The following is a 14,031-nucleotide window of genomic DNA, read 5'->3' on the forward strand; positions in this document are numbered from 1 at the left end:
TTAATCAGGCTTTTAACTGAACTCAATTAACTCTTTCTAAGATCTTACATTTTTTATTATTATTTTATTTATTTATTTATTTTATTATTATTCTATTTTATATTAATTTTTAGTTTAGTTTATCCTGTTTTATTACTTTATTGTTTTATTTCAATGTTTTAGTCGTTATTTATGGTCTATTTTATACATTCTATTGTTTTATTCCCTCAGTTTTAGCTTCTATACCTTTTATCTTATTTTACTGTTTTAACCCCTCAATTTTCCAGTGTCTTCCTCCTGGGGGCCTACCACACCGGGAGTTGCTTCTGGTCCATCGATGGGGGTGCTGTCCCGTGGACGGCCCTGGCCCGGGTGGCTAGAGAGCTCTACACCTTGGTGTGGAGCCTCCTGTCTGCCTGGGCTGGGGGGGGTCCTTGTGGTGGCGCCCCTGCAGTCATGGACCCTGATTCCTCTCGGTGTGCGCGGCCCCCAAAGGTAGCTTCTTCCTCACCTCTGATTTCGGTGCCCAGCCATGTCTCCTTAGCAACAGCTAGTGTATGTGTGTGGGTGTGTATGTCTGTCCGTATGTCTATGTATGTGCGTGAGTGTGTATGTAAATGTGTATCTGTGTGTATGTTTGTGGGGGTGGGAGGTTTGGGGTTTTCATGGTGTTTTGTATTGTTTTGTTTTGTTTTTAACCTCTGTATATATATATATAAATAAAGTTGATTTGATTTGATCCATAATTATTATAATGGACAATTAAAGAATACTTACACTATAACGAAAATTATAAGTGTAACTCAAAAAGAATAAAAATGTTTACGCCTATTTTGAATTTTACTCGAATACAAATACAATCTCTCGATTTGCAGCGGCATGTCCGCAGTTATGTCAAGGTTTTCCCGGAGTAACTTTTCCACAAAGGAGATCATGGATGAGACCTCTTTTTCTGTTCCCTCTGGTATGCCATATATCCTTATATTGTCCCGCCTCGATCGGCTTTCTTGGTCGGTTATTTTTTTTTCCAGTTCGGTTTGGAGCTTGAGCATTTCTTTCAGGATGTCCTCCGTATTCTGAACTCTCTCCTCCGCTTTTGTTATCCTGCCTTCAGCCTCGTCCAGTCTGGTGTTTGTTTTCACAATTTCTTCCTTTATTTCTTCCAACTGCTCTCTGTTGTCCTGACGAAAACCTCTCGGCTCCTGGAGGATCGTTTCCAAGTGTACGCTCTTGTCGCCAGACATTGTTTGCGTGGTTGCTTCTGTTAGCTTGCTAGCGTTAGCACTCACGTTAGCCTCTGGGTTGCATGCGTTTTAACTCGGCCTGCTTCTCTTTGTTTCTGGTTGCCAGAACATGTAAAGTCCAAGCCAAAGGGACCTGGGACAGCTGGGGGTTGAACCTTGGACCTTCTCTCTGTTGGCAGTGTTGCTAATCACTGAGCTGCTATGCCACCCCATTAAAGGGGAGAGGGGAGAATAATACCGTTTGGGGCTGAGGGCTGTGAGAACATGGGACAAACAGAAGAGAGAGGGGTTACACTCATCCATACAGGCCTGCATAAGTGATTGAATTAGTGAGAGTGGCATGGTCTTCATCCCGAAATTTTATTATTTATTTACTTAATTTATGAAAACATTACTTACCAGATGAATTACTCCAGACCTGTTTAATCTTATTATTGAATCAATTATTTGTAAGTGAAAGTAAAAATTAATTTAAAGCTGTGTCAAGGGTTTCTTTTGTCCACTTGCAGGCAGTGAAGGAAGCTGTTGACACATCTACATCTTAACACTTAAATTAACACTGTTCATTTACACATGGTTCAGGTACAGAGAATTATTATTTATTATTATTAAATAAATAATAATTCTTATTATTGAAAATAATTATTAAAATTAATTAAATAAAAATTAATCTTCAAATTGTTAAAAACGGGGCACCACCCTGAAATCAGGGACCAATAACCAGACCAAAATTAGTCTCAAAGAAGGGTTCACTTTAAATGTAAATATTTGTAAAATATTTACAATTAAAGGAACAGTGAAGGAAATGAATCCGAGCGCTGACCATCACAACCAATAAATGTTACAAAACATATGCACAAAATAATCACAGAAAACTGTTATGTACAATATAATAGACTTTATTATTGTTAGCAAATTGATTAAATCAATAATACTTTCAATAAACACAAATCAATTACTCAACCAAAGCAGCTAAACTATGAAACTAAACTAAGACAAACTCAAGCACAAATAACAAACAAGTATGGGTTATGGAAGAATTATCCTATCTTTATTCAAGAGCGTAGATTTTCAGTTTGAGAGCATGATTTCATTCCTTTTCAGTGACATAGCTCCTTCTCGCGCTCAGATTTATTCTCCTCGCACTCATATTTTCTGCTCGCACTTGGATGTCTGCTGCTTTCTTTCAAAATGTGTGCTTGAACTCAAAAATCACATGCTCGTGCTCACATTTCTTCTGCTTGCACTCAAAAATGCATTCAAATATGTCCTGCGCTCGCTCAGATCTAAAGTCTGCGCGCTCAAAACTAATTGCACGCACTCAAAACAAGCACCTCCTCTCAGGTTGAGGAGTCTGCTCAGACTCAAGGCTGTCCCTCCTTGCGCTCAAAATATTGTGTTTCACCAGCCAATAGGGGACAGCTAGAGTATGGACCAATCAAATGACGGATGCTGCCTTGGGTGCGTTCCTTTGCACTTTTTTGAGTGCTCCGTAGGGGCGGGTATATGGTCTGTTTGTAAAACTGCCTCTCTCAAAATACACCAGTTTACCATATTAGCCAGCTATTTGAATCGTCACTTATTTAAGACGCCAGCATATTTATGTATAATTATTCTTAAGTAATCGTAAAACGAGATATCGTAGTTTAGATTATCTTTTTTATTCAATATTAGCGGAAATATGTTATATAGTATGAATACTCACAAAACAGTGTACGTGTTACGATGGCCGAGTGGTCAATGGCAAATTTTGCATTTTAAACCATCGGACGCCGGTTCGCATCCCGGCCGCCCCACTCTTGCTCTCTGTCATATTATTATTTTAAATTTGAATTAATAAATTACTGTTACAGTAATAGAATACTTGTACCCAGCTGATTCTCTTATTGAAACGTTTAACAAGAGATGGTCGGTAAATAGGCTAAGCTACGTGATTAAAAAGGTTTATTACACGGCTCTATTGAATGCTGCTCTCTGATTGGTCCATCGCTGCGTCGTTGTCAAGTATAACAGACCGTTGCTAGGGACGGCGCTCTGATCCGCCCTGGCAACATAAGCAAGACAGCACCGCTGTCCAGCTCCTCTCTCAGGCCGGCCTTGAAAGTCGTCAGATCATGTCTGTGACTGGACACATGAGAGCAGCTAGGTACGGCGCTCTGATCTGCCCTGGCAACATATAGACCAACCACAGCGCCGCTGTCCAGCTCCTCTCTCAGGCCGGCCTTGAAAGTGAAAGTGAAAGTTAAAACTTTACCGAGCAATCATTCTCGCTGCTGAATCATTGTGGGTGATTGTTTATTATTTATTTCACTCGTAAGGCCGTGTAATAAGCGGGATAATGTATAGTTAGTCAGTTGTTATGGAGAAATGGAGTTATGGAGTTCCATACAACCTGTCAGGGTTTATTTCTCCATAACAACCTCCGAACTATACATTATCCCTTACATAATGAAAAATACGCTATGATGATAATGATTTGACGATAACATTGGTGCGTGTAATGGGGTCAAAGCCAGGGGACGCATTACATTAAGTTAGTGTTGGTTATGCTTTCACAAGAAGAAGAGTTAGAGCGGGACTCGGAGCGAGGTACTGAGCGGGAGACGAGATGGACCAGCGCGGTCAAATACCTCAAGTTTATTGCTTAATGTTGCTACAACTCAAAACACATCGTTCATATAGTTTCAATAATAATATGACAGACAGCAAGAGTGGGGCGGCCGGGATGCGAACCGACGACGGATGGTTTAAAATGCAAAATTTGCCATTGGCCTTGACCACGCCGCCATCGTAACACTTACATGGTGATGTGAGTATTCATACTATATAACATATGTCCGCTAATATTGAATAAAAAAGATAATCTAAACTACGATAACTCGTTTTACGATTACTTAAGAATAATTATACATAAATATGCTGGCGTCTTAAATAAGCGACGATTCAAATAGCTGGCTAATATGGTAAACTGGTGTATTTTGAGAGAGGCAGTTTTACAAACAGACCATATACCTGCCCCTACGGAGCACTCAAAAAAGTGCAAAGGAACGCACCCAAGGCGGCATCCGTCATTTGATTGGTCCATACTCTAGCTGTCCCCTATTGGCTGGTGAAACACAATATTTTGAGCGCAAGGGGGGACAGCCTTGAGTCTGAGCAGACTCCTCAACCTGAGAGGAGGTGCTTGTTCTGAGTGCGTGCACATTAGTTTTGAGCGCGCAGACTTTAGATCTGAGCGAGCGCAGGACATATTTGAATGCGAGCGAAATTTTTGAGTGCAAGCAGAAGAAATGTGACCACGAGCATGTGATTTTTGAGTTCAAGCACACATTTTGAAAGAAAGCAGCAGACATCCAAGTGCGAGCAGAAAATATGAGTGCGAGGAGAATAAATCTGAGCGCAAGAAGGAGCTATGTCACTGAAAAGGAATGAAATCATGCTCTCAAACTGAAAATCTACGCTCTTGAATAAAGATAGGATAATTCTTCCATAATGGGTGTGTGTGTGTGTGTGTGTGTGTGTGTGTGTCAGAGACAAAGAAAGAGGAGCCAAGATGGCGGTTGTAGTCAAAGAAACAAAAATGGCAGAGAGCCAAAATGGCGGTCACGCTCCCTTGGAGGGTGACGTCACGGAGTGTTCTGTTGAAAGGACTACAAAAATGGCCGAACAGGAAATGGGGAACTCACGTTCGTTCGACTACAAAAATGGCCGACACATGACTTGGAGAAGCCACGCGTGGATACGAATTCAAAAGGACAATAGATTTTGCTGAATCATATGTCTGGAATTCCAAAAATGGTGCACGTGAATACGTCACCTATAGCTAGTCAATTGAACGAATGCGCGAGATTTGAACAACGGCAATGGTTACACCACCGTTGGACTCGTGTGCACTTCGATTGCACAGGAGATGAATTTGTAGGGAAAGTGACCTACGGTCCCACAAAAGGTGGACGTGCTACCACGAGGCTTCTGTCTCTTAAGTCATAAAAGGGAGATATCACGAGACACACATATCTTATGTTATAGCGAGCCCAGATAGCAAAATACATTAATTCAATGTTGGATTTTGGTCAGATTGGTTATTTTTGGTTGAGGTTGAAACATCTATGTTGATTCAATGTTTAATTACAGTTACCATTTCAACGTTTGAAAAACTGTTGTTGAAACAATGTAGTATAGATGATGATTTTTCAATGTTGAAATGCCCTACAATGAATCGACATCGTTTCAATGGTGCTGGTGGGGTGCGGGGAGGAGGGAGGGGGGGAACAGGGGGGCTCACGAGACCAGCAGCAGAGATCTCACGGTACTTCAGCTCAAATTGTGGCGGCAAGTGGACAAAGACAGGGCACAGAACGGCAGATAGACTTCGTCCTTCTGTGTGTGAGACAAACTGGTAAGTGATTATGGAATATAATTTATTGTCCCATTCAGACACCATCACCTGACCGTCATCGTTTGACTTAATGTTAACTTGGTGTATTATTGCCGTGCCGTGTAAACTGAAGTCCGGAGGTTGTAGCTTGATAGCATGATCATTTGCTAGCATGCTAGCTAATAATAGTTAACTGGTAAGTCCTAATATAATATATTATCCGTTCAGATACCATCATATGGCTGTCATCGTTTAATAATCCTAAATGTTAACTTTGTGAATTATTGCCGTTCCGTGGCAACTTAGTCCGGAGTCTGTTGCTTGTATTAGCAATGCACTATAATATTAGCTAGCATGCTAGCTAACATTATGTCTGCCATTTCGCTAGCGAGTTTCACGATTAAAACCTATTTCATTTATCTGTGTATAATGGTGAACTAAGACAACTAGCGACATGGAGCTAATCTCTAGCTAGTGGGATCAATTTGCATTGCATGTAGTAATTCCGGTGTAGAGCGGATACGGAAACTTACTACAGTGAGGCATGTTGCGGGGGAAACGTCCCTCGACAGGGCTACCTGTAGTGTAGCTATAGCAGTGGCGAGCGGTGACCTTTTACTGTGGTCATGCTGAAGTGTCAATACCATGCGCGCCCGTAAGGGGGGTATTTATTTATTAATAAAAAATATAATATGGTTTTTAACTACTACAGTGGAAACCGCTTATGGTGATCACGTTGGTCCAGAGTACATTTGATCACTATAAGCGGTTGATTACTAAAACCGAATTGTTATTATTTCACTTGTTTTTTTATGCAGAACATCATCTAAATGCCAGTTGTATAGTTTTTCAATGAGAAAAATGTAACGAAACGGTCGTCAGCGCGATCCTCTCATCAGCTCCAAACTCACCCGTCTGCAACTCAATCACAGACCACAGCTGGTTTTCCACACAGCATTTACAGTAACTCACGTGACACGTCTCAGATCAGTAGGCGCTGCTGCTGGTGTGTTTTTAAAATGAGCGAACTAGGCTAGTAGCACCGCAGATTTCTCATTCCCCACCTTGTTTGACTGAGAGTGTTTCGAGATGGTTTTCATGAACGAACAGGCAATATGTCACTGTCAGACCGGATCGTTTGACGGGAGGGGGGGTCGGGCCGTATGAGTTTCACTTCTACCGCGCGCTGCTGTCAGTGCGCGCCTCCCTCTCATTCTCTGACAGTTTCCCGCTGAACAATTCAAACAAGTCAGTTTTACGCATTCGCATTGGCAGATAAGCTGCTTCACTGACAGCTTTTTTGCCATTCAAAATGCTCATCTACAGTAAACGCAGCCTCTAGCAGTAACTGTACTACTCGGTGTCACAGTGCGCATGCGCGAAACAAGCTGTCAGCTTTCCAGCTTTTCGCATGCAAAACGGGACAGATTAGGCACGGATTTAAGACCAAAACAGTAGAACTAAGGTATTGTATAATTGAACACACTGCCAGATTAATATTTTAAATTATTTTTATTGAAGGGCTTGGGCATGCACTGCATTTATAGCTTATTATGACTGCTTGCCCATGAGCTATAGTATAGCTGAAAATTGCAACTGGAAAGAACACAGGGGAAATTATGTCTTTTTTATTTAATTAATACTGTCTTTTTCTCTTTCTTAAGATATTTAAAAATATTTTGTAAGAGCCTGAATAATAAAATAATTTGGCTGATATATTTTTTATTGTTAGTTTATGCGTTATTTTTATTTCTCTGTTTCCCTCTTTTTTCAGGGTTGTGGTACAAGAGAACTTTAGAGGATTCACTGCAAGCAATACACAAGTATTATGATATAGCAGCACCACCTCTCTCTCTAGCTAAGATGGCTTCTTATTGGGCCAAAAGACGTAGAGTCATCAGATCTGTAAGGGACATAGAGAAAGATATCCTTAAGGAATACGAGGAAACTCTGCATAATGAAAGTGCAAATGTATACGCCTGTGTGAATAGGGAACCACCCTTCACAATCGCTCACGTTTCCCAACTAGATACACCACCAGCTTCCCATGTACACTTGGAAAATGAGCATATAGATGGTAGTGTAGCTGGCAATGATGAAGTTGAATCAGATTATGTACAAATGGAAAATGATCATACAGATGGTAGTGTAGCTGGAAGTGATGGAGATGACAGTGATGAACCTAGTCAGGAAATGCTCATAAGGAGCCTAAGATATTGGGCAACATCCTACTCCATCAGTCTCGTTGCTTTGTCTGCTCTGCTGTCCATCTTAAAGCTATTTCACCCTAGGCTTCCTAAAGATGGAAGAACTCTGCTTGGAACACAATCTCATGTTGCAACCACTCAAATGCAAGGTGGCGAGTACTATCATTGTGGATTGGTGCGAGGAATACTTTCACGATTGAAATGTCTGAGTTTACCAGTGAACCTCACAACTCTTACTTTACAGTTCAACATAGATGGTCTCCCCCTCTTTAAGAGTTCAAGACTTCAATTCTGGCCTATACTTGCAATCCTGAAATGTGATTACACTAAGTCCCCATTTATTGTCGGTATATTTTGTGGTTTAAGCAAGCCAAAGTGCGTTGTTGAGTATCTGCAGCAATTTGTTAGCGACCTTAAAAATGTACTGGCTAATGGCATTATTCATAAGGGTAAGCCATTGAATGTAGAGGTTTCCTCATTTGTGTGTGATGCTCCCGCCAGAGCCTATGTTAAGAATGTTAAGTCACATAATGGGTATTCAGGATGCGACAAGTGTGATCAAGAGGGTGTGTGGAGGAACAAAATGACGTATCCTGAAACAAATGTCAGGCTGAGGACTGACTCGAGTTATTGTGATATGATTGATGAGGAACATCATTTGAAACAGACACTCAGTCCTTTAACAGGGGTTGTAAAGATGGTTTCTTCATTCCCAATAGATTATATGCAACTCTGTTGTCTTGGGTTGATAAGAAAACTGTTGAATATGTGGTTAAAGGGCAATCTAGCCACTAGGCTTCATTCACAAACTGTTAACAGTATATCAAGCAAACTGCTGGTGTTACATTCCCACACCCCTGTTGAATTCAATCGCAAGCCAAGAGGTTTGAATGAGCTTGACCGTTGGAAAGCTACTGAGCTCCGATCTTTTATGTTATACTGGGGTCCTGTAGTTCTGAAGGATTGCCTTGCCAGTGAGTTTTATGACAATTTTATGTTATTTTCAGTGGCCATGTATTTGTTTTTTTCACCTGGACTTTCTGGCCAAATGATTGAATTTGCACGTAGATTGATGATTTCCTTTGTTGAACACTTTGGACAGCTGTATGGTAGGGATGAGATTGTGTTCAGTGTTCACCAGCTTATACATTTAGTTGATGAATACAAACAATTTGGACCTTTAGATAATGTTTCAGGATTCCCTTTTGAGAATTATCTTGGCCAAATAAAGCATCTTTTACGCAAGCCACACCAACCTCTACAACAGGTTGTCAAAAGGTTGTCAGAAATGCCACATGTTGAGCTTCCATTAGCAACAGATGAACCAGTCTTACAGAACATCCATACTGATGGTCCACTTCCTCGACATTTCAGTGTTGCTCTACAGTACACAAAGGTCTCGAGTAGTCGCTTTACCTTGTCTACAAAGCAGGGGGATAATTGTATTGAGGTGGGAGATACAATTGCAGTAGTACAGAATATAGTCCAAGAAGAAGATGACGTCTATGTGATATAGAGAAAGTTCAGACACCAAGAATCATATTACAGTTATCCCTGTGAGTCCTCATGCATAGGTACATATAAGGTTAGAGAGTTGTGTGATGATATTGGCGTTAGTAAACTTAGCTGTATTAGACGTAATTGTATTTTTATCATTTATATTCTAATTGAATTTATTGTACACAGAATGGAAAGTGAGGTGGTGCTTTGGTCATTGTTACTATTTCCAAATGGCGGAACTGCAACAGTTCTTTCCAGCTGGTTCAATCCAAAGGAAAGTACATTTTCCTGGCCCCCAAAAAACATGAATTATTCAAAGGCCCTTAAATAAAACATGATGCCCTGTAAAGGATGGACCACGTATGAGAATGTTTGGCTCTTAATTACTTGTGGTAAGTAGTCACTGCATCACTATTGTCTGATGTGAATTATTCCATATCTAAGCGTGTCAATCCCATTTGTGACAGAATGAATGGCATTACTTTTATCGGTCACAAATGGGACTAGTCAATCAGGTTAATTGAAGTGGCAACCTTGATGCCATTTCGTTCTCCTTTCTGGTATCTAAGGAGAACCATTAATTGTGGTTGTGTTGGGGTAGAGTATAAGATATATTGGTAGTTAGTAACCTCATTTGGCAGATGGTAACTAAACAGATATATATTTGAATTAAAATCTGATTGCCATTTGCAAAACTCTGTTTATATTACATTGTTTATCATACTTCTTAAAATGGTATACTGTATTTTCTGCCTGTTCTTTTACAGACTCATTTGAAAAGGCCAAGTGACATGAAGAAAAGTATGTCACTACTGGATGTCCGACCACTGATTTGGAATCAGAGGAGGAAGCAGATGTACGTCGGAAAAGAAAAACAAGGTACAGTTGAATTCCTCAACCAAATGTGCTTAGTAAATTAGCCTAGATGCCGCTGCCTTGTGGTGAGTGTCAACCTTGAGATTATGAGGTCAGGGTTCGATCTCCGGCCGAGTCATAACAAATAGTCGAACCTGCTTGGCGCTAAGCTTTGAGGGTTGGATTGGATGTCTGTCCTGTGATAGACTAGTGTCATGTCTATGTGTACTTGTATGTCAATCTGCCTCATTTCACAGAAACGGGCGATGGGCTCCTGACCCGAGAACAGTGTCTATCTCAAGGCTTGCTCATTTAATGTAATTCTATTTAAAATTCTTTCAATTGCTGGGAATGTTTGATTTTTATTTTCAAGGCCAAATCCTGTGTACATGGAGTCAGATGGGGAGCCAGAAACTAGCAGTGTGAAGAGAAAATTTGCCAAGCCACCTGTTATTCACTTTCCAGGTACAGTGGTGACACTGTCAGTTATGACATTAACTGCTACAACTACTTTAAGTATTGCCATGTATAATTCTACTTATTTGTTAATACAGTGCTGCCAGAATCCAATCAGTAACCCTCTCTACCAACCCCAGATGCAAGCAGTGGTATGTAATTGCATGTGAGCTTTAATTTACAAGCATTTGGCCTCCCAAAATCAGCTGTACAGCGATTACAGTTAATTCAAAATGCGGCTGCACGCGTTCTCACTGGAACAAAAAAGTTCGAACACATTACACCTGTTCTTAGATCCCTACATTGGCTCCCCGTCAAAACTAGAATTGATTTTAAGATTCTGCTTCTTGTATATAAAGCTCTAAATGGCCTCGCACCTCAGTATATAAAAGACATGCTCATCAGATATGAACCAGCAAGAACTCTCAGGTCCACCGGCAGCGGTCTTTTAACCATCCCTCGTACTAACTCTAGAGCAGGGGAGGCTGCCTTCTGTATCTATGCCCCAAGTAAATGGAACACCCTGCCTGAGGACCTGAGAGACGCTCCTACACTGAGCATTTTTAAAAGCAGGTTAAAAACCTTCCTTTTTTCTAAAGTTTATGACTAAGTTTCTGTGTGTGTGTGTGTGTGTGTGTGTAAGTGTATGTGTCCTTAAATTGTCAATTCACTGTCATCTGGGGACACCCCCCAGATTCATGTGGGGGTCCCAACCCACAGGTTGAGTACCACTGCTCTAACGCTCACAATAGGATGGCACCATTTCTGTCTACTCGCTCTGCGTCTCAGAGGGCGCCTGTGCCTGTGGACAGTTCTGAAACCGGCCTACCAGTGACATAATTTTAAGCTATTGGACATTGAAAATGACCATTGCTGTGATGTCACTGGTAGGATGACAGTGAATTGACAATTTAAGGACTTTTAAGACATTTTTAATACCTCAGAAAAAAAGAGAAGAAGTAATACCATTAATGCATCAAAAGTAATCAACAAATTAGAGTACCTCTATAGATGTCTATAGAGGTGGAAGAGACAGTCCACCTGAAGTCTTATATTTGCGAGATGTACAATGACAATAAAGAAGTGGCTGCGTTACGCACCTGAGAGGAGTGGCAGGGTACCAAGAAAAGTAAAGGCAAAGAGTTACAAGGACAAATGAGTTGAAACTTTGAAGCTACTATGCTCTTATGTTCAGTTCATGTTGAACTGGGGTCCTATTTGTAATGTTTGTGTCCCCTGGATTTTCAGGGCAAAGGTAGCCAGATAATTCATAAAGATGTTTGTTCACGTTGAACTGTTAACCCTATTTCTGAAGGACATTTGCCATGTTTGTGTCCCCTGGAGTTTCAGGGCAAATGGATAAATCTCCACCTAAGCCAGGCAGGAAAAGGTGTGTTCTAAAAAAAAAAGTACAAAAGTGTAATTGCTTTTGAATATTTCATAAATAAATTATTGAATAATAGTCTGTTTTGTTGTTTGTTTTTTTTGTTCATAGAGCATGCAGTAAAGCAGCTGTTCTCAGCCTTGGTTTCTTAAAAAGAATTGAAATAGCCAACCTAATTTTTAATGAGTTTTTAATGAGGCATATTAAAAACATACAAAGGAAGGTTGAAATGGTCCTTTTAATAATAACCTTGTTTCAATGTATAATGAAATGCATATATATATAGTTGAATCAATGTTGATTCAATTCTACATTCTTTCAGTGTTGATCATATCATAGTTGAATCAAGGTTGATTCATTGTCAGAATTGATTGGAAATTCAATGTTATTTCAATGTTGATCATAGCGAGCACTTTCAATGTATATTTCAATGTCTGATATCAATGTTGATTACAATCTTCAGCCTGACAATATCTCAATGTTGATTCAATCATGTTTTGCTATCTGGGAGGTCTTCAACCATAAGTCTCCAACAGGTCGCCCATAAGATTACGTGTGTGCATGCGTAACCCCTAATGTGTGTACATGTGGGTTAGTAAAGAGAGAAAGAGAGAGAGAGAGAGACAAAGACAAAGGACCAACGCCCTTAGCGGCGGCTAAGCTAACACCCCCGCTCCACGGCGTGGAGGGGCTCAAATCAGCTCGTAATGAGCGAAAAGTGGAAGCAAACAACATGTTTTACCACGTAAAACAAACAGCAATAAAAACAGGGACACGGCGGTCCACAAACTCACAAACAATAATGTAGCTCACAAGCATACAATACACGCTGATTTATAGTATCTGTTGGAGCTATTTAATTGTTTATTTGTTATTGATAATGTTTGATTAGTATAGTTTTATTTTGATTCAATTCGTGACACTATTTTCTATTATTAATAATTTAAGGTAAATATTATCCTTTTGTTTTGCTTATTTAGTTTTGTTTTCTTTGTAAATTGGGTAGCACTGGAGGTTATATAGGTAGGAACGCAGGTGGAGGACCAGAATGCACCTGTGTGGGCAAATGTTTTTTTACCAGCGCGAGAGAGGCATGAAAGAAATAGGATTTGTTTGTTTCTTTGTATTGCTTGCTTGTTTGTGGAGTAAATAAATCAACGGAAAGAATACACGAACTTTGAATGGACATGACTTCTTTGCCTGCGTACGATTCACCCCCATGGTGCCGAAGTGGCCCTCTTTGATTTTGATTTTTAGTCAATTAGATTTTTCCGACAAATGGCCACTACAGTATCTGTCCAGACACTAATTAAGCCTCACTTGTAGTCGTGTCTTCCTTAATCCAGCTCGCTTCCTCGGCGTGGATTAAAGGTGGGTTGCAGTTTCTGCGTTGGCTGTTGTCATATACACGCAAACACACATTCCTGGTGCTTTACTATGTAACCTGAACACTGTATTTCTACTGTTTATCTCACAGTCGTTGCAAGTTATTGAGAGTTGTGCAGTTCTACTTCCCTAAACTCAGAAATTTATTAAAACTGACTTATAGAAGAAATTCATGCTTTTATTTTGTCTCAGCTAGACTACTGCAACTCTCTCTATACCTGTCTTAGTCAAGAATCAATTTCAAGACTTCTTCAAAACTCTGCAGGTAGAATTTTAACTGGCACTTAACGAGAGACCACATTACAACAGTGTGAGCACATCTGCACTGGATAACAATAACTTTTAGAATTTATTTTATTACTTACTTTAAAAGCACAGAAAAGGCTAGCACCCACCTATTATATCACTGATCTCTTAACTTCTTATGAGCCTGAACTCAGCCTTGATGGTCAGTCAGGGTGTCTATGCTTTGGAATAGCATGCCTCAAAAAAATTAGACTAGAAAAATGAGTTTAATCATTTATATCACTTCTAAAAACTTTCTTTTCTAAACAGGCCTTTACGTGAATTGCTACCCAGTCATTGCTGTTTCAGCAGTTTTCTTTATTTTCCCTGTTTCCTTTTATTCCTATTTTAAAATTG

General features: G+C 40.1%; 1 long non-coding RNA gene across 2 annotated transcripts; it reads left to right on the forward strand.

Moving 5' to 3' along the window:
- Nucleotides 1-5,559: 5,559 nt before the first annotated feature.
- Nucleotides 5,560-12,221, forward strand: LOC311270236. Of its 2 annotated transcripts, none has more exons than XR_014624196.1 (4): nt 5,560-5,622; nt 10,076-10,187; nt 10,537-10,628; nt 10,718-12,221. It is a non-coding gene; the product is annotated as an uncharacterized lncRNA (long non-coding RNA). The 2 variants fall into 2 exon arrangements; XR_014624197.1 differs by lacking the exon at nt 5,560-5,622 and adding an exon at nt 7,381-9,700.
- Nucleotides 12,222-14,031: the final 1,810 nt, after the last annotated feature.

The sequence above is a fragment of the Pagrus pagrus genome, assembly GCF_965226575.1.
Source record: "Pagrus pagrus genome assembly, chromosome: 15".
In the NCBI taxonomy this organism is placed as follows: Eukaryota; Metazoa; Chordata; class Actinopteri; order Spariformes; family Sparidae; genus Pagrus; species Pagrus pagrus.